The 27,659-nt window shown below is 45.1% G+C and overlaps 1 pseudogene; it reads right to left on the reverse strand.

Annotated features, from left to right (window-relative positions):
• Positions 1-21,656: 21,656 nt before the first annotated feature.
• Positions 21,657-25,069, reverse strand: LOC142849087 (large ribosomal subunit protein eL8 pseudogene; annotated as a pseudogene).
• Positions 25,070-27,659: the final 2,590 nt, after the last annotated feature.

Below are 27,659 nucleotides of genomic sequence, written 5' to 3' on the forward strand. Positions count from 1 at the left end.
ACTGGGGCTGGGGACGGTGGTATCCTGGGGATGTTGTTTGTTTACCGTTGCCAGGGCAGCATGGAAGCAGTGACTGACTGAAAGCCACTCCCAAGATGGAACCAAAGAGGATGAGCATGCCAGCATTTTAGAACAGCTAGGCTAGAGTGTTAAGGGAGATGGAGAGTTGCTCAGTACAGTGGAGGTTCTCACTTGTCCATCATCAGTTCTTGGGATTACTAAGGCCCTTTCAAATGGGCTATGTCATCCAAGCTGGCCTTGAAGTCTCTGCAAGTCTCCTGCCTCAGACACTCCAATGTACCACCGCATCTAGCATGAAACACTTTATCCTGACTTTTTTGTGGTAGGAAAGTGGCCTTGTATATGATGGTCAAGTGCTCTCCCACTAAGCTACATTCTAATTCCTTTGTTCATTTGGTTAGACCCTTGCTAAGCTTAACCATAAAACCTGACCACCATGGGTTGTTCTTAAAGGTGCGCTGAGGCTCAGACCACATCCCCCAAACCTGCCCTTCTTCATCTTGACTCAGCACTATCATGCTGGTTTACACTGTGGCTGCAACTGTCCTGTTGATACTTTATAATTAATATCACCTTTCAGTATGGAGTGAAATGTGTTAAGAAGTTTCATTGTCTGTGGAAAGGATGGAAAAGAGACAAGAATTCCTTCTCAGGCTGGGAATGGTGCCAGAGAGGAGGCAGGGGTCAGTGAAAGTCCATGCAAGGGACATGGACAGCAGTTATATGGCTGTGATCAGTGGGTGCTCAGAAGCCAGAGAGGAAAGCTTTAAAAGAATTTTCAGAGGCCCCACAGCAGAACAGACACACAACCCTAAGCCCCAGGGCCTCCCTATGATGTAAGTGCTTGGAGCAGTTGCCTAGCCACGCCTCTTAGCATGCCCCATCCCTGGAGAGAGGCCAGATCTCAGGAGCCAAGAACTAATGAGGGCTGAAGCCATCTGCACTTGACAATAGAGCTGGAGCCTGACAGTCATAACAGAACAAAAACAAGGAGCCCATGTACACATTGGTAAACATTTCTGGGTGCAGCAGGAAAGAGACAGACAGGGAATGCAGGGCCTGGGCAAAGCGACCTGTGGCTTCAGGTTCTGTTCCTCCTGTTAATCTTAGTGCTGTGACTATTCCAGAAGTAAACAGATACTTTGCTCTGGAGAAATTTCTTGACTTTCTTCCTTCCTTCCTTCCTTCCTTCCTTCCTTCCTTCCTTCCTTCCTTCCTTCCTTTCTTTCTTTCTTTCTTTCTTTCTTTCTTTCTTTCTTTCTTTCTTTCTCTGTATAACAGTCCTGGCTGTCCTGGAATGCACTTTGTAGACCAGGCTGGCTTCAAACTCAGAGATCTACCTGCCTCTGCTGGGATTAAAGACATACGTGTGTCACCACACCTTGCTTGACATGACACACAGGTTTTGGACATGGGCATTGACCTCCCCCCTCCAAAGGAACACAATCCAGACAGGAGAGAAAAGACGTGGCTATTGTAAAAGTCAGAATAAGGACTCAGGGAACTGTCAGGTAGGGCAGTCAGCAAAGGCTTCTAGTAGACAGCCGGATTTCTGCTGGGCATATTTTTAAGAGAACGAGGTGCACCAGAAAATGATCAGCCTGTGAAAGCAGTCAAAAGCAAAGAGGAGTGGTTTGGGTTAGCTTCTTTTTGGGAAGAGAGGAGTTAGACCTGAAAAGTCGGGCTTGTGTCTCCAGCCTTCCCAGGACATCTGCACGTGATCTGTGTTCTGGAAACCACTCCCTCTCTGATGAAAGGGTCAGAATTGTGTAGGTGACTTGCAACAAGAATGTTGCAGGAAGGGGCCAGCAGGATGGCTCAGTGGCTCAGGGTGCCTGCTGCCAAGTCCAACACCCCGAGTTTGATCTGTGGGACCCACTTGGGGTGGAGAGATCGATTTTCCCAGCAGTTGTCTGTAAGCCATGGTGTGTGTGCTCCCATCCATAAGGAAGTAAATAAATACAGTACAGTACACTTAACAGAAGAATGTTGTAGCAGACAGTGGTGGGAAAATGTGTTCTTAGTACACCACTGGCAGTCATGGTGGGGTAACAACAATGTTTATGAAGCAAATACTACAAGAAGGCTCTTACTAGGTGCCAGAAATACTGCAGAGGGAAACAACGACAGACTCCTCCTTCCTCTGGAGTTTGCCCATGAGACAGACAGGGAAACAGGGCAAGAGAGACATCATCAAACTTGCTTAAACCCACATCCAGAAAGGGGCATGACAAGTGTCTTTACGTGCTGAGTCATCTTGCCAGGATGAATTTCATTTAAAAATATATGTATCTATATAGATATATAGATATAATAGATGGATGGATGGATGAGCAGTGCCCATGCCTAATTCTAGTACTCATGAGGCTAAAGCAAAAGCATCTTGAGTCAGGTCAGCCTTAGCTACAGAGAATTTAAGGCCAGCTGGATTACATAGCAATGTATACTCACACACACTCACAGACAGCACACACATATACCACTGTTACACACATGTGCGTGCACATGCTTGCACACACACATAAACAAAGGAGAGAGAGAGAAATAATGAACTGGCAAAGCACTTGAAAGACAATCCTTTCTCCTAAAAAGATATATGGGGCTAGAAAATTGTCTTAATGGTTAAGTGTACTTGTTACTCTAGCACAGGATCAGAGCTCAGTTTCCAGTGCCCGCATGCTAGTTCACAGCACCCATATCTCCAGTTCCAGGGCAGCTGGTACTCTCCTCCTTGGGCATCAGGCACAAACACAGTACATACACAGAGTAAAACATTCAAACACATAAAATAAAACTAAATAATTTTGATCAATTTTGCACAATTGATCAAAAAGCACATAAAATGGTGACTGGCATCTTTGGCCATTAGGGAAATGTGAATGGCACCTGCAGTGAGAACCTATTCATGAGAATAGTTCACACGGAAAAGGAAGCAATGTGTTGGGGAGATGTAGAGAATTAACCACTGAGGACCTCTCGTGAGTGAGAGACAGGCTTCAGCAGCCAGCAGTTCCATTAAGTTGGCAGCGGAACTCCTGTACACAGATACTCAAGAGCAGACTCCTTGACTCCTTCCCTCTCAACTCCTCACCCCAGGGATTTTTAGATGGCCCCAGGTACATAGTGAAAGAAATCAGCTGTGCAAATCAGATATCTATGACAGTAAATCATTAAAATCTTTATTTTAAATCAATATTTTGGGGAGCTTGAGAAATGACTCCATGGTTAAGAGCACTTCCTGCTCTTACAGAGGAGCCACGCTCAGCCCCCAGGACCCATGTGGTGGTTCACAGTCAGTTCCAGGAGATCTGATGTCTTCTCTTGCCTCCATGGGCACCAAGTACACGCATGGCAGATAGACATACACTCAGGCAAAACACTCATGCATATAAAGTAAAAGCAAATCCTTCTTTAAGTCAATGCTTTTGTATATACATGGTATTAGCATTGACAAGCATGGAAAGCAGGTTTGCATACTAATAATGTGGATGTTTATCATCTCACCAGAGATGCTGCAAGGTCTAGAGCGCCTCCAGGGTTTACAGAGTTGATCAGTATTTAGATTTTATAATCGTCAGTGTTGAGAATGCTGCTTCATAGAAAAACATAGCACAAAATGGCACAGATACACTTAGAATTTGTTTGAAACTCTGTCCTAATCTCAAAATAAAATTCATTAAATGATTTCTTTTTTCAAATAAGATTTAAGTCTGCAACTCAAAGGCCAGTGGTGAGCCATTGAATGTTTCTGTGTTTCTTGTTGTCCTTTGGGTGTTTTGTTTGTTTTGGAGTTTTGCCAAAGTGGGTTTCCCCAAGCACAACACAAAGGAAGAGAGATCTGCAGCTGGGCCCTGCTGTGGACCTGAAGGAGCAGACTCCAGTGCAGCAGGAGGGGCTGCCCCTGCAGAAGCAGTCTGTCTTGGCAACGGTAGCGAGGGAAGATGGGGCCTGGGTACAGGTAGAGATCCAGGAAAAGGAATTGTCTTCTCACATATTAAGGAGAGAAAGAGGAAGATGGGCACTGGGGACCTAGTGACAACCTCTCCAAGTGGCGACTGTGACCTGGTTGGGGGAGCAACTCAGACACACATTGGGTGTGGTGGTTTGAATGGAAGTGGTTCCCATAGACTCACAGAGAGCGGCACTCCTAGGAGGTGTGGCCTTGCTGGAGTGGATGTGGTGTTGTTGGAGAAAGTGTGCCGCTGGGGATGGGCTTTAAGGTTTCAGAAGCTCAAGCCAGGCCCAGTGGCTCACTCTCTCTTCCTTTTGACTGCCAGTCCAGATGGAGACTTCTCAGCTACTTCTTGAGCACTATTCTGTCTGTGTGCCACCGTGCTTTCTCCATGACGATAATGGACTAAACCAGCTCAGTGAAATGTTTTCCTTTATAGGAGCTGCCATGCTTATGCTGTCTCTTCTTAGCAACAGAAACCCTAAGACATGGGTTGGTGCTGGGGATTCAAGCCCTACCCAGCCCTTGTCCTCCATGGCACCTCCCTGATCCCCCAAGTTAGGAGCTTAAAGCTAAGGCAGTGGTGACTTCTGTCTGCTGTGCCAGGGAGTTTGTGGGAGTGAATGGGAGCTCAGCTGTAAGGTGAGATTCAGAGGGGACTGAGCACAATGGCAAGGAGGGACAAGGACGCTTTGGAGTGCACAGTTGGCAAAGACAAGAGAGATAACCAGAGAAGGAAGGAGACAGCAGAAGAGACGCTATAGAGGCCATAAACCACAGGTGGCGCTCCACTAAGCCCAATGGCCACTAAGCCAAATTGTCTGAGATGCATCCCAGGAACCCAGGCAGTAGGAGGAAACCAGCTTCTGCAAATTGGCCTCTGACCTTCACAGTCAGGAGCACGGCACCTGCTCCTCACTCCCAATGAATGTTTAAGGACAGGGAGGGAGGGAAGGAGACCCTGCAAGGAAATTAGGTTTTCAACTCGAGGAGCACTGAGAAATCAGGCGTAGCAAGGCCAAGACCCATCTTTTGGATACCCAAGGCTCACCCTCAAGGGAACAGTTTTCACGAAGCAGCTAGGGGGGTAAACAAGGGAATGCATGAGAATGAATCATAACTTGTTTGCGTTACCACCCAGGCAGAGCCTGTGACAAGGATTTGAATGGAGTTTGTGTGACTGGGCGTGCGATTGCTCAGATGACCACTGTGGGCAGCGAGAGCTCTGTCTCCCCCAGAGAAACTTGAGAATGTGCCACAGGCCTCAACACTGTATCCTGAGGGGTGAAATTAACACAAAGCAGAAGACTCTCCCCCATCAGGCACTTATCCACCCACCCCTTCCCAAAATCCTGAGTGTTGCTCTCTGAGATGTGTTGTGGGACCTTCTACAAGGCAGGTAGGTGGCCTCTGTAGCATGAACAATAAAAACCCAGAGACAGATTTTGGGGGTTAAGCTGAAGATCAGAAAAGCAAAGCAACCAGCCACTAGAGAGACCTTTTACCTCTGCCAAATCTGCAGACCAAAAGGGCGAGATCCTGCGTCCACAAACCCTCAGGCTCCACACTCCAGTGAGTTCCCGTCTCTTCCCCTTTATATTCCTCTCTCTGCCCAGCCATATCACTCCTGTCTCCACCTCCCTGTCTTTCGAGTCCTGGGATTAAAGGTGTGTGTCACTACTCTCTGGTCTGTGTGGCTGACTAATATGTCTGCTTTGCTTTGATCTTCAGGCAAGCTTTATTTATGAAAACACACATAATACAGCACTCTAGACCTCTGTGGTTGAGCATATATGTGTAGGTCTGTGTGGGGCAGGGTCATACTAAGAAGTATTTGTGAGCCAGGAAAAAGGGAATTGGGGAGCCTGGTGTCCTGGCACATTGCGGGGGAAGGAAAGAGCAGATAGCTGGTACCAAGGTATAGGCCAGTTGTTAGATTGTGGAAAGAGCTCCTTCCAGGACAAGCAAAGCATCTGCAAATGCCGGGAGGGAGGATAAGGATAAAGGAGAGAAAAACTGGAGACGATGCAGCTTAATGTTATGGCTAGGTCTCACTCTGGCTCCAGGGGAGTCCCGTGATTTGAAGCCAAAGGGGGCTTGAGGGAAGACCTTACTTTGAAATTATCAGAGAAGGATCTTGTGGGTAAATTAGAATTCACAATTACATAGTTTCTAGAAGCCAGAAACCTGAGACATGTTTAATTTTTAACCTGTGAGACTTGGAGAGCAGAACACTGGAAGTCAAGATTTTCAGCTCTGAGCCAAGAGGCTCTGATAGAAATGGCCCAGTGGCGCCTCCTGCTGCTCACCTCAGAAATCCCTCGCACACGAATGCTTCCCACCAGCTCGGCTGGATCTGAAAGAGGAACAGACTTTAAGGAGTGGAAAGATCTTCACAGACACCTTCATCTTCATGGACAATGGAACAGTTTCCGCAGAAATGGAACTGTCCTCCCCACTGATGTGACTGCAAACAGCCCCGGCAGAGGAAGGGCATGCTTCTCTGCACTTCCGAGGCAGTAGGCGGGGAATACGGGCTCAGCCTACAACTGAGGTGTCCATCGTTACTGACGTGACACGGGGACGAGTGTGCACCCAGGTTCCAGCAGGGCTCTGACGTGAGGCATTTGGTTGAAGTCTGGGGAAGAGGCTGAGAATCCTGCCAGTTCTCCCTGGACACACCAGGCACAGAATACAGTGTCGAACACACGGTTCTCTGCAGTCAGTCTGAGAGCTTAAAACATAAACCTATTCAGGGCTGGCTAGATGGCTGACAGGGAGAGGTGTCACTGCCGCCACTCGGGGTTGATCCCTGGGACCCACATTGAAGGAGAGAATTTTCCCATAAACTGTCTACTGACCTCCAAACACCCATGGCGACACCCACCACCATACACAAGATAAAATTAGATTTCATTCACTTCAGTTCAACAGAATCCATCGTCGGAAAGGTAAAACCGTCCACAAGGTTTCTGTTACAGATGTTAGAGAAGGGCCTATTACTTTTCTTGGCTACTTAGTCCAGGTTAATTTTTGTCAACTCAACACTAGCTAAAGTACCCTGGGAAGGTGGAGCCTCCATCAGATTGCCCTGTGAGCATGTCTGTGGGGGCATCTTCTTGCTTGCTAACTGCTGCAGGAGGGTCCACCCCGTTGTGGGTGGTGCCACCCCTAGGCGGGTGGCCCTGGGCTATAGAAGAAAGTAGCTGAGGAAGCCAAGGAGCCAAGCCAGTAAGCAGCTTCTTTCTGTGGTTCCTGCTTGAGTTCCTACAGAGGGAGTTCCAGGACAGCCAGGACTACATAGAGAGTGACCTGGCTGAGCTACTACTACGCATGCCCAAAGTACTCTGACTCCTCTCATAGACACCATATGCCCACGTTCATTGCTGCTCAACTGACAAGAGCAAGATAGCCTAGACGCCCATCATATGTGGAGCACACACACACACACACACACACACACACACACCTGACTTTAAAAAACAAACAAAATGAATTCTAATGTTGAACTTAATGTGTGAAATGATTTCAACCTGTCTTTAGGTTACTTTGACGGACACTTTCCTAGGGAATATACTCTTAATATACAACTGAAGAAACTGAGACTTTTATATGTGACACATATATAGTGGTGGATATATATGTTTGTCACAACGGAAATGTCAGGTGACCCCAATCACTGTAAACAATAAAATTCAAGGTCTGGGCATGTTTACTGTGTATGTATAGAAAAAGGACTATGTCATTAAGTCTCACTGAAAAAGAGAGATAATTAATGCTTTACATTTATTAATTTTGTACTTATGTGTTAATTTTCATGTGTGTTTATACATGTGTATAAAGATCAGAAGACAACCTCAGATGTCATTCTTCAGGCACTGTCTGGTTTTTTGGATAGGCTGGCTGGCCAGTGAGCTAGGGATCCATCTGTGTCTATCTCCCCAGGGCTAGGACTCTAGGCATATAAACCACACCTGGCTTTTTACATGAGTTCTGGGATCACATCCATGTCCTCAGGCTTGCATGGCTGAGCTATCTCTCCAGTTCACACCTCTCTTTTAGAAGGTAATTGCATTGTTGAAGTGTTCTTCATTGAATGTTCAGAGAAGTTAACTGACTTCCGCTAGGCGAATTTGATGTGGGATGTCCTTAATTCTTTGTCCTTTATTCACTGCTTAATGAATAAAGCTGTTCGACCAAGTGGGAAATCTGAACAGAGATATAAAGAGAAAGTAGTAGGCAGAGTCAAAGAGACACCATGTAGCTGTGAAGCAGAAGGACTCCAGAACCTTAACGGTAAGCCACAGCCTCGTGGTGATACACAGATTAATAGAAATGGGTTAATTTAAGATGTAAGAGCTAGCTAGGAATATGCCTAAGCTATTAACCAAGCAGTGTTGTAATTAATAAAATTTCTGTGTGATTATTCGGGTCTGGGTGGCCAGGAAACTACAGTGCAGTCTCTGTTTACATGAACTTAAAATGTAAATCTGAAGATTAAGCTGTTGCCAGACTTTATTCCATATGGAATATGCATGTTTTGTGGTGAGATGGGCTGGCTCTGTTGCTGGGATAGTGAAGCTTTGGCCATTGTGGACTCTTTCCTGACTGTTGTCACTTAAGAGATTGCGTTCTTATGAGTCCAGGCACTGTTCTTATGCCTTGAAGTTTAGTCTATGTGTGAGTGTGTGTGTTATGCACATATGCATAGGTGTGCATGTGTTCCCACAAGCACACATGTGTGGGTACCTGTGGAGGCCAGAGATGAAACTGGAGTTACAGGTAGTTGTGATTTCCTCCAAAAGGTGTTCAAGGCCAAACCTAGGCCTTCTGCACAAGAACTGAATACCCTAACTGCTGAGCCCCTCTCCAGTGCCTTCTTGTGCCTTTCAATAAAGTAAATATTATTCATTTAGAATAGTTTTTTTTTCCCTGTTTGTTTGGCTTTCTGTTTTTGTTTTCTGAGAAAGGGTTTTTCTGTGCAATAGCACTGGCTGTCCTGGAACTTGCTCTGTAGTAGCCCAGGCTGGCCTCGAACACACAGAGATCCACCTGCCTCTGCCTCTTGAGTGCTGGGATTAAAGGTGTGCACCACCACTACCCGGCTTAGAATAGTTTTACATTTAGAGAAAAGTAGAGTGAAAAGACAGAGCATCCCCATCCCCCCACCTACTCTAGCACCTGTGCTCCCCACTCTTCCACACCTGTGCCAGAGTGATGGTCCTACCGTGACACCTCACAGTTCAGGGAGCCTCTGTGGTGGAGTCACACACGGCTACCACGCGCCCTCTTTTGGTGTGGTCATTTTCTCACCCTGTAAATGGCCGTGCGGCCAGCACCATTCCAGTGTTTTTACAACATTATCTCACAAGTTAGTCTCATGGCTGGCGCTCTAGCAGGCGCTCCTGAGTTAGGAAACCCAGATATAATAAGTGTGCGGCACAGTGTCTAGTATGTAATACCGACGTGCATGCGTGGCAAGCATCTGAGGTATCCAGCTGGCACTCACAGGGACGAGGAACTGAGCTGCTCTGGACAGACATGGGCAGGGATCCGGGAAAGGACAGGAGGAAGCAGGTGTTGTTTCTGACCTGCGTCTGAACCTCAGTGTGGTCAATCTGACACGTCAAGTCGAGGGGATTAAGGGAGGGCCCCCATGCTGGTAAAGTATTATTTTGGGGGCATTGTTGGAAGTGTTCCACAAAACGATCATCATTTGTACATGTAGGGTGAGTAAGGAGCATCAACCCTCACCAGTGTGAGTGGGGGTCACTCAGTCCCCAAGGGCTGGCCAGAGCCAGAGGGCAGAGGATGGGGTCAGTTCTCTCCGAAGGTTTGAACTCCAGTCTGCAGAATCTCGGGCTCTGAGACTCGCAGCAGTACCAGCTCCCTCCCTCTCACCGTTTCTGGGAACCCTGGCTTCTCAGGCCTGTGAGTCAAGACTGAATCACACCTGTGGCTTTCCTGGATCTCCAGCTCTCTGATAGAGGACTGTGGGGCTTCTTCGCCCCTGTAGTTTGCAAAGGCTCCCATTGTAAATCTCCTCTTCCGTCTCTCTCCATATACACTCTATAGAAGCTGTCTCTTTGGTATAGTTGCCAATCAACTCACGTTCCCAGATTGTCCCTGACTTCAGAGATTTTTCCGTTTCACGGTAGTGTGAAAGGACTTTCATTTTAAAGCTTAACCTTTTCCCGGGGCAGGAGCTGTAGCTAGGTACTCCTGTGGGCGCTGCTCAGCACTCGAGAGCTGCTGGGCGCTGTGAGCAAGGATATCAGGCCGCGGAACAATCCTCTCCCATGCAGCGTTCCGTGTGTTACATGCCATGGGCGCTTTTTTGCTTTACAATACTTTCGATCTCTGATCGCTTCATTAGGGATAACCGGCGTTACTATGGTAAAAGGTGATAGAGAACACATGCCCTTCGTGGCCTGGGTCTGTCCTCCAAAGCTAAGGGTTGTTGTTGGTAGTGGTATTGGTGTTGGTGGTATTGTTATTGGTGGTGGTGATATTGGTGGTGGTGGTGGTGTTGGTGGTATTAATGATGTTGTTGGTATTGGTGTTGTTGGTAATGTTGTTGTTGGTGGTATTGTTGTTGTTGTTGGTGGTGGTGGTATTGTTGTTGTTGTTGGTAATGTTGTTGTTGTTGGTATTAGTGTTGGTATTGGTGGTATTGTTGTTGGTGGCAGCATGTGCATGTATGTCATGGCATACATGCAGAGGTCAGAAATTGGTTCTCTCCTTTCATATTGGGAAAGCAGAGTCTCTCAAGTTATTTTTGCTATGCTGTGTATTCCTAGCTAGCTGGCCTTGTGATTTGTTTCTTGTGGTTGTTATTAATGACTCTGGATATTTATGGTTTCTCAATTTTTTTCTACTGCTGTATTCTACTTCCTTTCCAGTTTGATTAGAAAGTAATTTTATATGGTTTTGATATTTTAAAATGTGTACAAATAATTTTGCTGCCTAATTGTGTTCTGTACTGAAGAATTATCTGTGGATAATTGAGAAAAAGAAAGCTGTATCCTGATATTATGTCCATCACGTCCAGTGGGTCTACCTGCCAGTCAAATCCTCTATTTTTTATTGATATACCACCCTATCAGTTGGTGGTATTATTGGGTTTTCTTGGGGGTGGGATGTTGATGTTGGTTGTATCGGCGTAAATAAATGCAATGCAGATATTAAAGAATATTTACCACTTTAATGATAAACTTACAGAACCTAGGTTCCCGCATTGCCCAGGAGGTAGGAAAGGAAAAAAAGGGGAGCCGCCTCCCGCTCGCCCATTTATTGGTATGCATTCACTCGAGGCAAACCCGCCTCCTCAAGGGGCTGGCTTAACCCTACATCTCCCCCTTTTGTCTAAATAAGACAGAACTAAACCAAATATAACTATAAACAATAATAACAAATGATAAATATAACAAACAATATTGAGAACAAAAGTTTTGCTAGACATTCTATCTCAAGGAGTCTAAATAATGTAGAGAGTAACTACAATTAAATAATCTTCAACTCCATCAAAGATCTGAGAAGGGAATAAATATTACTTAACAAATGAGAGATATCCAAAATGTGCAACAAACGACAGAGACAACTAACTACCTGGGCAATCACCCAAAGTCTCGTTTGCAATGTTGAGTCAACCAACTTTGGCTAAGGCCTAACATAACTGACATAACATTATCAAATGCAAGGAACTTTCTTAGAATTATCCTACCCTGTCTTGGCAAGATAAGACAATCCTGTTTCATATCTTAGTCAGTAGTTGAGGTATGGGCTTTTCTTAACCCAAAGGCCAGTTCTGCCAAGAAGACAAGCTCCCAGTGGAGTGTCTTTGGTGCTCAACATTCTCTCGGGAGTAGAGTGGTGTTGCCAGGAGTAATTGTGTCTCGTTGGCACAGAATTCTAGATTAGATGAAAGGCCATTTTCTACAGCTCTTCAAAGAGGCTGAAGATTATACTATCTATACTAAATATAATCTCTATGTATCTAAAAGACCTGATTAACCTAAAAATAAATATGACAAACATATAATTCTCAATACCTATCTAATTTGAAAACTAAGAGAATAAACAACTGTGCAATATATGAAGACAATGATCTTCATCTGTAAACAATGTCATTACATATCAAAATGTAAACAATGTTATTACATAAATAGTACCAGAGGTAGAAATGTACATTGTGATATGATAGATGTATCCATACAATATAAGCATACTCTTATACAAAAATAGAGGTAGGAACACTCACAATCAATATTCAATATATCAATATACAAGAAACAGTACCAATATAATTTTCTAAAAACAGTAAATCACAAATACCAATCATCCCATCAAACCAGTTAATCCCCCCCTTTTTTTAAAAAGAATATTTACCACTTTAATGATAAACTTACAGAACCTAGGTTCCCGCGTTGCCCGGGAGGTAGGAAAGGAAAAAAGGGGGGAGCCGCCTCCCGTGCGCCCATTTATCGGTATGCATTCGCCCGAGGCAAACCCCCCTCCTCAAGGGGCTGGCTTAACCCTACAGTTGGTGGTGGTACAGGTAAGGTATGGACTGAATTCAGGTCTCCACACTCACAAGGCAGGGGCTTTGCTCTGACTAAGTTACCTCCCCAGGTCACATCACTGTTTTTATTTTATAGACAAGGAGTAGAGGAAGATAAACAGACATAGCTCAGTCAAGTTCATTGCTGGTGAGTATGAATTTAGCACTCAGAATTAGGACTCAGCTCAAGGTCTGTGTTCCCCAATGGCCTTGCTCTATTGGGAAGAACACCGGCGGTCCATCTTCTAATCTGCTCTTTATTCATGCATACTTGCTAAGATTCAGCCTCAGATGTGAGTGTGTGAGTGTGTGTACTTCTTCCCGTAGCTTGATAAATGCTCCTGTTAGAGTCTTACCAGCAGCTGAATCTTGCTTAGCCCCCTGTCTCAGCGTCTACCCTCTTTAAAATCTACTCTAGCTGTGCAACAAAGAGCTGCAAACTCGGCAGATTTGAATACGGACATTGGGTTCCAGAATTCAAACGGTGCATGGCGAGATTGCACCATACGTGGGGCCGTGACTGGGGCTGGAGCCATTGCCCCTTTGCTGGCAGGTGAGATGTGAGAAGCAGCCCACTGTCAGGAGTGTCCCACAAGACCTCCGCATGCAGCTTGGGCTTCCTCTCAGCTTGGCGCCGCAGATGCAGTTCTAGTTGTTAAGCTCGTGGCTCAGGATTGCAAGCATGAGGGTTGTCACTTCTTTTGACACATCCTTAGATGTCACAGACCATAACTTCTACCACAGTGTGTTATTCAAAGGATAAGCCCATACATATATTTTACTTCTTAAAGATGGAGGGAAGCAAGGTCACTCTGCAGAAGCATCCTACTCTGTGACTGGGATCAAGAAATCATTACTTCTGAAAAATACATTGTGTCTTGTCACCTGCAGCATCGGGCAGTTGCCTCTGAAGCCTCATTGGTATCTGGGTGAGGAAGCAAATACCAGTGAATGCCTGCAGGGGGCGCAATCTGCTTATTCTGAGAGTTCATATCAGGAGCGCTCCTCATTCATGGCTGTAATGTTGAGTCAGAGTTGAGAAATTCTTCCAACTTGACCCATGTGGTTGTTTAATTTCAATTTTGCTATTAGTTGAAATGTCATGTAGATACAGTGCTTAGATGGTTTTTCTAGTAATCATTAATAAGAAATTGGGCCAGGTGCAAATGGATCTCTGTGAGTTCAAGGTCAGCATGGTCTAGCATGGTCTACAAAGGAAGTTCCTGGACAACCAGGGTTACACAGAGAAACCCTTTCTCCAAAAACGATAAAGAAATAAATAAATGAAATCCCATCCATATTTACATGACAATCTCCTCTCACACATAACTGCTACCGAGAGCAGCTGGTTCCTTTTTCATTTACAGAATATTCTCCCTGTAGCTTGTCGTATCAGCCCTGTTGTTGAAGGCCATGACTTTGGAGAGCTCTGCCTGCAGAGTTTCCTTCAGTGTCCTGCAAGCCATGCGGACTTTGTGAGGTAGCACTTGAAGGAGCCAGCCATGGTAAACTAAATAAAAAAGGTCACCCAAAGGAAGTTCTTTACTTCCAACCATTATCTCCTGCCAGAGTAGGACTCAGACATTGGTAAATTTAATAAGAGCCCAGAGTCTCAGCTACAGTACTGAAAAAAGCCTGGTATTGGCATAAGAACAGACAGGAGGACCAATGGAACTGAGTAGAAGACCCAGATGTCAATCCAGACATCTTCGAACACCTGATCTTTGATAAAGAAGCAAAGATTATTAAATGGAAAAAAGAAAGCATATTTAACAAGTGGTGCTGGCATAACTGGATATCAATATATAGAAGAATGAAAATAGACCCATATCTATCATTATGCACAAAACTCAAGTCCAAATGGATCTCATCGTAAAGCCAGTCATACTGAACCTCATAGAAGAGAAAGTGGGAAGTACACTTGCATGCACTGGCAGAGGGAACCACTTCCTAATATAACCCCAGCAGCAGAGACACGGAGAGAAACAATTAATAAATGGGACCTCCTGAAACTGAAAAGCTTCTGGAAAGCAAAGAACATGGTCAACAAGACAAAATGAGGGGCTGGAGAGATGGCTCAGCAGTTAAGAGCATTGTCTGCTCTTCCAAAGGTCCTGAGTTCAATTCCCAGCAACCACATGGTGGCTCACAACCATTTGTAATGAGGTCTGGTGCCCTCTTCTGGCCTGCAGGCATACACACAGAACATTGTATACATAATAAATAAATAAATATTTTTTAAAAAAAACAAGACAAAATGACAGCCTACAGAATGGGGAAAGATCTTCACCAACCCCACATCAGACAGAGGGCCAATCTCCAAAATATACAAAGAACTCAAGAAATTGGACACCAAAAGATCACATAATCCAATTTAAAAAATGGAGTACAGACCTAAACAGAGAACTCTCAACAGAGGAATCTAAAATGGCTGAAAGACACTTAAGGTAATGTTCAACATCCTTAGTCATCAGAGAAATGCCAATCAAAACAACTCTGAGATTTCATCTTACACCTGTAAGAATGGTCAAAATCAAAAGCACTGATGACAACTTATGCTGGAGAGGCTGTGGGGAAAAGGGAACACTTCTCCATTGCTGATGGGAATGCAAGCTGGTACAGCCCCTTTGGATATCAGTGTGGCGATTTCTCAGAAAATTAGGGAACAACCTTTCTCAAGACCCAGCAATATCACTTTTGGGTATATAACCAAAGGATGCTCAATTGTGCCAAAAGGACATGTGCTCAACTATGTTCATAGCAGCATTGTTTGTCATAGCCAGAACCTGGAGACAACCCAAATGCCCCTTGACTGAAGAATGGATACGGAAAATGTGGTACATTTACACAATGGAGTACTACACAGCAGAAAAAAATAACGGCAGCTTGAATTTTGCAGGAAAATGGATGAAACTAAAAAACATTATTTTGAGTGAGGTAACTCAGACACAGAAAGACAATTATCACTCACTCATAGGTGGTTTTTAAACATAAAGCAAAGAAAGCCAGCCTACAAATCACAATCCCAGAGAACTTAGACAACAACGAGGACACTAAGAGAGACTTACATAGATCTAATCTACATGGGAAGTAGAAAAAGACAAGATCTCCTGAGTAAATTGGGAGCCAGGGGGCCTTGGGAGATTGTTGAAGGGGGAGGGGAGAGGCAGGAAAAGGAGAAGAGAAAAATGTAGAACTCAGTAAATATCAATAAAAAAAGAGACCTGAGTCTCAGTAGTTTACCCTGAAGCAATACCTGGCTGCAGGAAGAACCACAGCTGAGATTACCTGAGCACCACTGAAAAACAGACCATCCAAAGGAAATACCTAACATTCCAACTGCTGTAGATAGGACCACCTGCAAGCACACTGGCCAGGACACCCCTAGAAATGTCAGCCAATCAGGAGTCCTGAACCCCAGAAACCCCTCACCCCCACCTCTACTACTATAAAACCCAACTCTAACTGAGCTCGGGGATCTCCGTTTACTCCAATACATTGGACATGAGGAGAGACTGAGTTTGTGAACTTGCATAAAATAAAGGCTCTTTGCTTTTACATACGGGACTCGGTCTTCTTGTTGGCTTTTGGGGGACTTGGCGGATTTGGGCATAACAGCACTAAGGATGGTAAGTACCTTGTAGTTCCGAACAGCCCACAGGTTCTTGCTCACTGGTTGGAAATCTTTGAGTATTGTTGGGATTTCATCAATGGAAAAGGGTCTAAGGACAGAGGAGACGAAAGGCTGGAAGAAGAAAGGATCATGGCGTGCACTCTTAGGTATGGAATGGGTCCCAGACAGAGAGTGGTGTGCACACTTACGAATGGAATGAGTCCCAGACAGAGAGTGGTGTGCACACTTACGAATGGAATGAGTCCCAGACAGAGAGTGGTGTGCACACTTACGAATGGAATGAGTCCCAGACAGAAAGTGTTACTGACAGCATGGAAATAAGCAAGCAGAAAACGCCTTGTTCTTGGGTACTGGAGAGACAGCTCTGGAGTCAGAGTGTGGTCCACTTGCAGAAGGTCTGTTCAGCTCCCAGCACAAGCGAGGCCCACAACTATTCATGATTCCTGTTCCAGGGGAACCAGTGCCCTCTTCTGACCTCCCTGGGTACTGCCTGCATATGGTATACTGACATAAGTACAGGCAAATTTTGTGTTTTATGTGTAAGGGTGTTTTGCCTGTGTGTGCCAGTGAATGGTGCATTGCAGTACCAAAAAAGGCCAGAAGAGGGCACTGTATCCCCTGACACTGGAGTTTGAATGGCTGTGAGCCACTGGTTTTTTGCTGGAAACGGGAATAAGCACAGATCTTAACTGTGGGATCTCATTATGTAGTTCTGGCTGGCCTGGAACACTGTGTGCTTCAAGCTGGCCTCAAACTTATAGAGATCCTCTACCTCTGCCTCCTGAGTTCTGGGATTAAAGACATTCACCACCACACCTAGTAATAAATTTTTCTTTTTTAAAAAAGGTAGAGATTCCCATCTGAAAGGCTGAGTATACCACATATATGAGAATCCACTTAATATATGTGAAGCACACACAAAAAAGTAATTAAGAATAATTTCCCTGTAAAGAAGGTGCCATTATTATAATTACTTTATTTTATGGCAAACTTGCATGTTGAACTTCAGTGAGATGGACACCATTAGAACTGGTCATGCTTTCCTATCAGCTAACTGTTTGACTTGAGGTGAGTTGTTTCAAATCTCAGCTTCTTTATATTTAATGTGGAGGTAACTGCTCCCCTTTCTGCAGATTCTGTAGTGTGATTTATTGATCTAATGGGGTTTATCTAACACCTACCACAAGGAATATAATACATTGCTATTTATTATTTAGTTTTGGCATTAAAGGGAAGGTTTATTTTGGCTCACAGTTCTGGAGGCATCAGCAGGGATGGTATGGTGGCCCGAGCAGGCGGCTACGGGTCAGATTGTTTCTATAGTCTGGGAGTAGAGGGCATGGAATGCCTGTGCTTAGCTTTCTGCTTTTTGTTCTGTCCAGGGGTTGCCATGGAATGGTACCCATCCTCATTAGGATGAGTCTTCTCACCTCACTGAATCTAACCTACAGAGGACCTTGAAGGTCTGCCTAGAGATTTGTCTCCATGGTAATTCTGAGTCCCATTAGTTGACAGTCAAAATCTATTAAGTTGGCAACCAAGAACCATTGAGCTGGCAAGATGGCTCAGTAGGGAAAGATGCTGCTAAGCCCTGTAACCTGACGTCAGTTCTGTTAGATCTCAAACCCAGAACAAATGGCTGATGTGCCTACTTAACATATCAGAGTTAACATATCAAAGACTGGCTACCAGAGTCCCTCTGTTCCTACCCATTACAAAGTCCTGGCTTGATGTGGGAGAATTGTCTGTAATCTGTCAATCATGTTATAAATAAACACTGATTGGCCAGGCAGGAAATATAGGCGGGAAAACCAGACAGGAAGTAGAAATAATGTAATGAGAACAGGAGAATTCTGGGAAGGAGGAAGTTGATTCCTCCCACTCCTGCCCAGATCACCAAGGTGGCAGGATGTGATTTGCCCCACTGAAAAAGGTACTGAGCCACAAGGCTAACATAGATCAGAAAAATGGGTTAATCAAGATGTGAGAGTTAGCCAGTGAGAGGCTAGAGCTAATGGGCCAATCAGCTTATAACTTATGGAGATCTTTGTGTGATTTTCTTTGGGGCTAAACAGCTGGGGGTACTGGGCAGGACAGAATAAACCCCAACAACAAGCAGGCCCCCAGCCGTTCATGTTACAGATTGGCGCCCAATAGTTGTGAGGGACCTGATGGGAGGACAGAAAACACAAACAAGCAGCCTGGACCCCTCATGTTACACTGGCTCCTCAGCACTTCTCACCCTGCCCCTACCTGCAACCTCTCCCTCCCTGAACTTCACAGCACTGCCCACAGGGGCTCTTCCCAATATAAGCTCAGCCATTTGGCTCCCAGCCTCTAGACCTCTCCCCTGTGCTCTTGGTGTGGAAGGAGAGAACCAGTCCCTTAAGTGGTCTTCTGAGCTCCATACACGTGAATACATGCACATGTCACACACAAACACACAGTAATAAGAAAGAAACATCACAATGTACACATATTCTCCAGCTTCTACGGTATTTCTCTTCAGACCATTTATCCTCAACATATAATTACTTGTAGATCTGACTTACTTATGTCTATTCCCTCCAAATAGAAAATATAGGAGTTGGGCATGTGGCACACGCCTATAATCCCAGTACTCAGGAGGCAGAGTCAGGCGGATCTCTGTGAGTTCTATTCAGGACTGCCAGAGCTATGTGGAAGGACCCTTTCACAAAACCAAAAAAAGCAAGGAAAGCAGGCAGCAAATGGAGTCACGTCTGCCAAATTCCACTTCACCAAAGCTGTTCCCTGTAAACTGTAATTTATAGTGAGGAGAGATGCTAAACAAATCTTATTAGCCAAGATTTCAGTAGGAGGAAGCAAACTCGAAATGATGGAGCCAGAGTTAGTTCCTTGCTCCTGCTTTTCTCCCCCTCTGCCTGTGAAACTGTCCACCCTGTTCAGCTAGTGGAGAGCTTTGCTGTTGTAGACTAGATGGTCCTATTTGCTTCTTTGCTGACATATTCCAACTAGAACTTTGGAAGCAATGGTAATCCTCACACACATGAGTGATGTGGGTGGATGGGGAATAAGAGGCAGTAGGATGGATGAGGAGGATAAATGATAGGGTGGAGAGTTTGCAAGTAGCTCTCATCTGAAAGCGCAGTCCCTGTTTGCTCTGTGGCCGTTCACAATGGTGACCAGGGTCCAGAGGGCAAGAACACAGCTCCGCATGAGCAGGGAAAGTGTCTTCTTTTCACCTGATATTTTCAGTTCAACATTTTCTCATCTTCAGAGTAGAAAGATCAAAGAGAGGAGAGACCCTTCAAGTTGCCTACAGGCTCAGGTACAAGACACACTTTCACGACTCCTTATCTCTTGGTGTGCTTGGCTTGAGGTTAGATCACAGGAAAAGGCTGTTTGTTTGCCCATCACTGTCCTCTGGGCTTTAGGTGGAAGTAGCTTGACAAGGTCATGTTCAAGCCTGGCCTCCCAGGTGAATGCGCTCTTGGCATCACCCACTGCAGTCTTGGTCCAACATTTTACAAGGTCAGGCTCTGTCAGAGGAAAATGTGCTGTCCTGCAAACTTTTAGAGATTTCCACAGAGGTCAGAGATTTTTGTATTGAAAATTCACAGCACTATTTTATAAAAAAGACCTGTAGTTAAGGTGATTTATTTAGGATTATTTAACCCAGACTGTAAAAATATTCCCGTTGTGCCCAGATTATGACCCCCAGAGAGAGACCACCAGAGAGGCCCAAACTGTAATAAGCAAGGTTTAATCAGCATAATACAAACCTGTTTGAAACTCATCTCCATCCCCGTTACAACAAGGTAGAGAGGAGTTGTATCTCCTCTGTGGGGTAAGCTTTTAAAGGCATAACTACAAAGAGAATCTTTGAAGCTGCTTTGGCACGGGTACAAGGACTTTTGCTCCCTCCCATTCTGTTAAGTCAGTTTTTTCCTTGTTCTTAGAGCAAGGCCACTGTTCTTGAGTTAGGTCATCTTTATCAGCCTGTACCAGGTGGCTGTCTGGGCTGAGCTAAGTGACCTTGTGCTCCAAATCTCCCAGGTGGGAGAGGGGAAGGCCACTATCTTCCTGAGAAAACATTCTGCTAGGAAATTTCTTCTTGCCCCTTTGAGAATAAGGGGTGAGGGTCCCACAATTCCAACTATGCAAATCTGTTCTGCCTCAATAACCTAATTTGACCTTGGTGGTGTACTTCCTAGTGTCTGTGGAGTGTCAGGGGAACTCTGGGATTAGCAATGCATCCAAGCACAGGACCGAGTCACTGACATCAACCTAATGAGGCAGGTGCAGTCTTCAGTGGGAGAAGGCCCTCGACAGGAAGGAGGAGTCTCTGCCTGTCTTTTATGTTTTGGTAGATGTATGCACACTCCCGCAACACCACAAACAACTAAAATAACTTTTGGGTTCAACACAGTTTTGAGTTTTGTGTTCCAGGCTCCTGAAGCTTGGTCTATGCTGGAAATAAAGGTCAGCTCTTTATGTGGCTGTGTATGATTATGTTAGTGTTTGTTACACAGTAGGGATAATTAAAATTGGGATTGCATTCAACGTTTTAGGAATAGTTCCCCAAGTGGACTATGAAATCCATTAAGTATCCTTACATATGTAACTATCTTCTATATGTATATACAACTTACAAATGCATACATACAAGTCAGAAGCACATATATGTGCCTTTTCTTTTTTCTTTCTTTCTTTCTTTTTTTGACATAAGGTCTTACTATGTAACCCTGGCTAGCTTGGAACTCCTTATGTAGACCAGACTGAGTTGAATTTACAAAGGTCAATTGCCTCTGCCTTCCAAGTTCTGGGATTAAAGAGATGAATTACCATACTTGTCAAATACTGTATTTTTAATCGATTAAGTAATTAATTATATGTGTATGAGTGTTTGGCAGCATATATGTGTTGTGCTTTCCTGTCGCTTTAAGGGACAAGCCATGCCCACTCCTTTTTTACCTCTGACCTCCGCCGCCATTTCTCTCTCTTTTGTTCTCTCCCAGTGTACACACAGGGCTTTGTCTCTCCTCTCCTTTTCTCTCTCTCTCTCTCTCTCTCTCTCTCTCTCTCTCTCTCTCTCTCTCTCTCTCTCTCCTTCTCTTTCTCCTGTAATAAATATTTTAGCTTTATGCCTATTTTTGTGTCCGCGCGGAGTGTACCCTCCCGCTGGTGGGAAACTGTAGCCACTTGTTGCATGGCGGGCTCTGCCAGCCTGCCCGGGGATCTTACAGATACGGACAACCATCTCTTCGGGGCTAGCAGCTGCACCGCAAACATCTTAGAAACATCTTTAGGAATAAGAATATGTATGTGTAACACATGCATGCCTCATGCCCACAGAAGCCAAAAAGAGGGCATGAGATTCCCTGGAACTGGAATTATGAAGTTTTGAACCACTGTGTGGGTGCTAGGACTGAACCTTGGTCCTCTTCAAGAGCAACAAGTACTCTTAACTACCTCGCCTTCTCTCCAGGCTCTATTTTGTATTTTTTTTGGAAGTTTTATAATTATATTTATGTACAGAAAACTCAGCAGTACATTTAACCCAGTTTAGTGGCGAGTTCTTTGGCCTTTGCCTTTTCCAGCTTGGCAATTCGAGCCACAGACTTAGGACCCAGGACGTTGCCTCCCCAGTGGCGGCGGATCTCATCATATCTGTCTTTGTAATTGGTCCTAATAGCTTCCACCAGCTTGGCCAGAGCACCCTTGTCTTCCGAGTTAACCTGTGTGAAGGCAACAGTGGTGCGCGTCTTCCTATGGACCAGCCGCCCCAGCCTGGCCTTTCCCTTGATGATGCAGTAGGGGACCCCCATCTTGCGACAGAGAGCAGGCAGGAAGACCACCAGCTCAATGGGGTCTACGTCGTGGGCAATCACCACCAGCTGAGCCTTCTTGTTCTCTACCAAAGTGGTGACTGTATTGACGCCCGCTCGAAGGACAGGTGGTCTCTTAGTCGGGACATCCCCTTTGCCAGCAGCTTTCTTCTCAGCACGGGCCAGCAGCCTCTGCTTCTTTTCCTGCTTGGTCTCTGGCCTGTACTTGTGGGCAAGTTTAAGCAACTGGGTAGCTGTTTGCCGGTCCAGGGCCTGGGTGAACTGGTTAATGGCTGGAGGAACTTTGAGCCGCTTATAGAGGATGGCCCTCTGCCGCTGCAGCCTATTGTAGCGGGGCCATTTGACGAAGCGCGTGAGATCTCTCTTGGGCTGGATGTCCTGCCCAATGCCGAAGTTCTTAGGCCTCTTCTCAAACAAAGGATTCACCACCTTCTTCGCCTCCTGCTTCTTCACGACGGCGGGGGCCGGGGCCAACTTCTTCCCCTTGGCCTTCTTTCCCTTGGGCACCTTGCCGGGCTGGAGGAGAGAGCTCTATTTTGTATTTTATGTGCATGGATGTCTCACCTGTATGTATGTGTGTCTGTGCACTACTGTTCTCCTGGCACCCATGGAGGCCAGGAGAGAGTGGCAGACGTCTTGGCTGAAGTTACAGACATTTGTGAACTTCCGTGACAGTGCTGGAATTGAACTTGGAGGGCAGCTAGTGCCCTAACCACTGGGCCGTCTCTCCAGCCCTGATATTCTTATTTTCTTTTCTTTTTTTTTAAATATTTATTTATTGATTTGTTATGTATACAATAGTCTATCTGTGTGTATGCCTGCAGGCCAGAAGAGGGCACCAGACCTTATTACAGATGGTTGTGAGCCACCATGTGGTTGCTGGGAATTGAACTCAGGACCTTTGGAAGAGCAGGCGATGCTCTTAACCACTGAGCCATCTCTCCAGCCCCTATTCTTATTTTCTTATCTCAACGTCTTTCAGGCTTTGCCTTGTGTGGCCATGTTGGCTCTGAATGTCAGGAAAGCTCTGAGGCCTTTGCTCTGGTAAAATGTAATTTCCCTGAGTGTGCCTTCCTTTCTGTCATGCTTGAAGGGATTTGTGATTAAAAGCTAGTGCCCTGCTCAAAATCTGTTCTAGGTGTCCCACAGCCTAAAGAGATCAGGCCAAGCCCTACAGCGCTCTCTCTCTCTCTCTCTCTCTCTCTCTCTCTCTCTCTCTCTCTCTCTCTCTCACACACACACACACACACACACACACACACACACAAACACACAGATATCACATTTCATTTGAAATTTCTATAACTTTTATTTAAATTCTCTTTTAAGATTGCTTCTGAGCCTGAAGAAATAACATGCATACTAAATATATATGAAAACAAGGCAGTGAGATGGTCCACAGGCTAAAGGTGCTTTTCACCAAGCCTGGTAATGTGAGTTTGATGCCTGGGACTCACGTCATACCCTGCAGTTCTGACACCTCCAACATTGTGGGGTCTTTACTGAAGCTTAGGGTTCATCTTCACAGCTTTAAACATGGCCTCAGAGGGCCTTCTTACAGGAACTCAGTGATGGTAATCTCAATTGTCAGCTTGAGACCTATTAACAGAATTACGTGGGAGACAGGACTCTGGGCATGACCATGAGAGCTTATTCTAATAAGGTTGAAGTGAGAAAAACTGACCCACAGTAAGTAACACCATTGCCTGGACTGAAATCTTGGGCGTTAGAAAAAGGAGAAAGGGAGCCAAGTGCAAGCATTCTTTCTCTGCTTGCTGACTGCAGATGTAAGGTGACTGACTCAAGATGCATTCACCACGATTCCCTCACCACAGTGGTCTGTATCTTCAAGATGCAGTCACCCGATTCCCTCATAACGGTGATGCAGTCACCATAATTCATTCCCTCATCACAGTGGACTGTATCACCACGATTTCCTCATCACGGTGGACTGTATCACCATGATTTCCTCATCACGGTGGACTGTATCTTCAAGTTGAGCTAAAGGAAACTCTTTGACCCTTAAGTCATTCTTGTCACAGAAACAGGAAACATTGCTAAGAGAGACTGTAACTGAGTTTGTTTGAGAGAATGCCCCCCAACCCTGTCGGCTCATATATTTGAATGCTTAGTCACCAGTTGGTAGAATTGTTTGAGAAGAATTAGGAGGTGTGTCCTTATTGGGATAGGTGTGATCTTGCTGGAGAAGATATGTCACTGGGAATGGACTTTGAAGTTTCAAAAGCTCGCACCAGGACTAGTCTCTCTCTTTTTCTGCCTGCAGATCATGATGCAAAACTCTCAGCTACTGCTCCAACACATGCCTATCTGCTTCCAGGCATGGCCCCCATCTAGCGCTACAGTGAAAAGGAACACGGATGGCATGTATTAGTTGCTTTTCTGTTGTTGGAATGAAATACCATGGCTAATCCTCTAAAAATGCAAGCAAGTCCCCTATTAAATGATCTCTTTTATAAGCGTTGACTTGATTGTGGTTTCTTCACAGCAATAGAACAGTAACTAAGACAGCAACCTTGCCAGATTGCCTGGTGTCGGATAATGTTCTTGTACACTGTAAAAGTTTGTCATTCATATTGATTTAATGAAATGCTGATTGGCCAAAGGCCAAGCTGGAAGTACACTTGTGCTGACCAGACTAGGAGGATTCTGGGAAGAGGAAAGGCTGAGGCGCAGTCATCATCCAGATGCCATGTAGCCACTCAAGAAGCAAGATGTGAGGTAACAATCCATGAGCCTTGTGGTAAAACATAAAATAATAGAAATGGGTTAATTTAAGATGTAAGAGCTACTTAGGAATATGCATGAGCCATTGGCCAAACAGTGTTATAATTAATACAGTTTTTTTGTGTTTCTTTGAGATTGAATAGCTGCTGTAATTCCTTTTAGCCACCTGTAAGGCTGCACTTCTCGTTTCTGAGGCCGGCACATGGATCCCAGGTGCACATGTGACAGTCGCCCACCATCTGCGTCACCAGCGTCTGACGTAGAAGCCCCCCCCATGCAGACATAGGGCGTAGCATACCCGTCATCAGCGTCTGACGTGGGCACATCTTTCCCCCTCATGTGCATGTGCTGGGAAACCTTTAAAAGCTAATCGCGCCATTCCCATGCCCTCTTCTTCCCTTTCTGTTCACTGCTTTACTGAGCTTGTCTGCACAAATCTTCTTAATAAACTTACACACGTGGGTTTGTTTGTGTCTCGTGCTCCTCATTTCCGCAGGACATTTTAGCTGCAGGACTGGGTGGGATAGAAACTTTCACTTACAGCCTGGCATTAGTAGCCTGGATCTGTGGTGCAAGCCTCTATGACATCCTTAGCCTCCATGCATGAAAACCAATAACACATGAATGACGAATTCTGCTATCTTAGGGTGTGGTCCCCTTGGAGCACAGCTGCAGCAGCCTCTGTGTGCTGAGCCCAGTGAAGCGCTTTCCTGAGCAGTTGCTGTCCAGGGCAGGGAAATGCCCCTTCAGCATTCTCTCTTTCAGGATATATTTGGATTTTCATAAGTTGGAGTCGTGGATGGGTGAGACCTTGCCTTTAAAGCCGTTTCCTATTGTCCCAGCACAGAGCAGGTGGCTCTCTTAACGGTTCAGCTTCTTTCCGTCTATGTCTTGGTTGTGGTTTTAAACTTATTTGGACTCTTTTCCTTAGGAAGTTGTACACATTTTATATTTTTCTGCCTGTGGTGGTTTGTGTGAGAGACGTTTTCCATAAGTTTGTGTGTTTGAATATTTGGTCCCTGATGTGTGCAGGGTTTGGGGATGGTTGTAATCTTTAGGAAGTGGAGCCTGGCTGGAGGAAGTATGTCATGGAGGTGGGTTTTAAGAATAAACAAACAAACAAAACTAAAACCAAAAAAGTGAGTTCACTCTCTGTCTCATGTTAGTGGTTGATGTGACCTCTGGGCTCCCTGCTCCAGCCCCAGCAGCTTCTCTCCCATTGGAAACCACTCCTCTGAAATTAACTCTTTCTTCTATAAGGTGCTTTGGTCATGGTATTTTATTCCAACAACAGAAAAGCCACTAATACATGCCATTGGTGTTCCTTTTCACTGTAGCGCTAGATGGGGGCCATGAGCAATCACTGTGCCACAGACTGAATGTAGTCCTGCCTTGGGACCTTCTTCTGCTGAATAAGCCAGTCTATCACTTAAAAAATTATTACATTTTATTTACTCATGTGTGAGGTGTGGGTGGAGTTGTGGATGTTGGTATCAGGGTCATAGTGTGTATCTTGAGTTGTTGGTGACCTCCTTCCACCTTGTGAGTCCCAGAGACTGAACTCAGGACAGCAGGATTGGTCTCAAGCATCCTTATTCACTGAGCCATCTTGCAGGCCCAGTCCATCACTCCTAAACTCCACCTCACTGAAGTTCTCAGGACACAGGCTGAATTTAGCCAGAAAACAAAGACTTGTAATTGCATCCATACTGTTGAAAGATCCCCGGAGTTGAGAGATCTCACTCAAGTCTGGGGATAACATGACTCCCCCAAGAACTCACGAGAGACCTTCCTTGCTGTAATCACATGAGGTTTATTGACAGGAACAAGCACACAGGGGCCAAGACTTATATCCCACTCAGAGGTAGAGGAATTCAAACCTGAGTAGCTGGGGGAAGGGGTATTTAAGGGAAGAAACCACAACCCAAAGGGGGTAGGGAGGGCGTCATTGGAAGATTCTGAAAATACCAGTGATAATCACAAGAGGGTAACTCCCTGTTTCTCAAGATTATAATCTAACTTTGTGGTCAGCCAGTTCCTGGAACAAAGTCACTGAACTGGCTAACCTAGATTTTTGGCTTTACTCTTCCTGCTAGGGGGTCTGGATTTATCCTGGTCCTTCACTGCTGCTCCATGCAGCAATTTGCATATTGTTGGATTGTATTGTGTTGGAATATTTGGGGTTTTTATTATAACTTACTTTAATTTTATGTTTATTTGTGCTTTGCCTGCTTGTATGCCTGTGTAAAAGCATCAGATTACTGGAACTGGAGTTACAGACAGTTGTGAGCTACCGCGTGAGTGCTCGGAATTGAACCTGGGTCCTCTGGAAGAGTAGCCAGTACTCTTACCCTCTGAGCCAGGTCTCCAGCCCATCTTTCTTTTTTTTTTTTGATTGCTATTTGAGTAGACTTGAATTTCACCTTTTAAAAAATTCATTGAATGAATTTTGGTTTACAATTACGACAGAATTTCCAATGATTTATGAAATTATCTTGCTTTCATTCTTTTAAAAAAAAGTAAAGCAATTGTTTTATTTTGTGTAGATGAGGTGGGGGTGTTGAGGACAACTTTCGGGAACCTGCTCTCCAGGAATCGAGCTCAGGTTGCTCTTCCTACCAACTGGGAACCAACCCCAGCCCCTTCGCTCTGTCTCTTGCTTTTCATCTTGCTCTGGTTTTTAGACTACTGATTTCAAGGACTAAAATGTTCCCTGAAAAATGTGGCATCCTGGTAAAGACTGGTGTTTTGGTTAAACCACACAGAACGTCATGCCACACAGAAAGGCAAACACGGCAGCAGCTGCAGTATGGAGCGTGAGAATGCAGCAACGGTGGTGCTGCTGGGTGGTCTGGAAAAGTCACCCCTGCTTCCCCCACACTGTCCACTTCTGCGGAAAGGGGGACTCTGCAGTAT

The sequence above is a fragment of the Microtus pennsylvanicus genome, chromosome 4 (assembly GCF_037038515.1).
Source record: "Microtus pennsylvanicus isolate mMicPen1 chromosome 4, mMicPen1.hap1, whole genome shotgun sequence".
Classification (NCBI taxonomy): Eukaryota; Metazoa; Chordata; class Mammalia; order Rodentia; family Cricetidae; genus Microtus; species Microtus pennsylvanicus.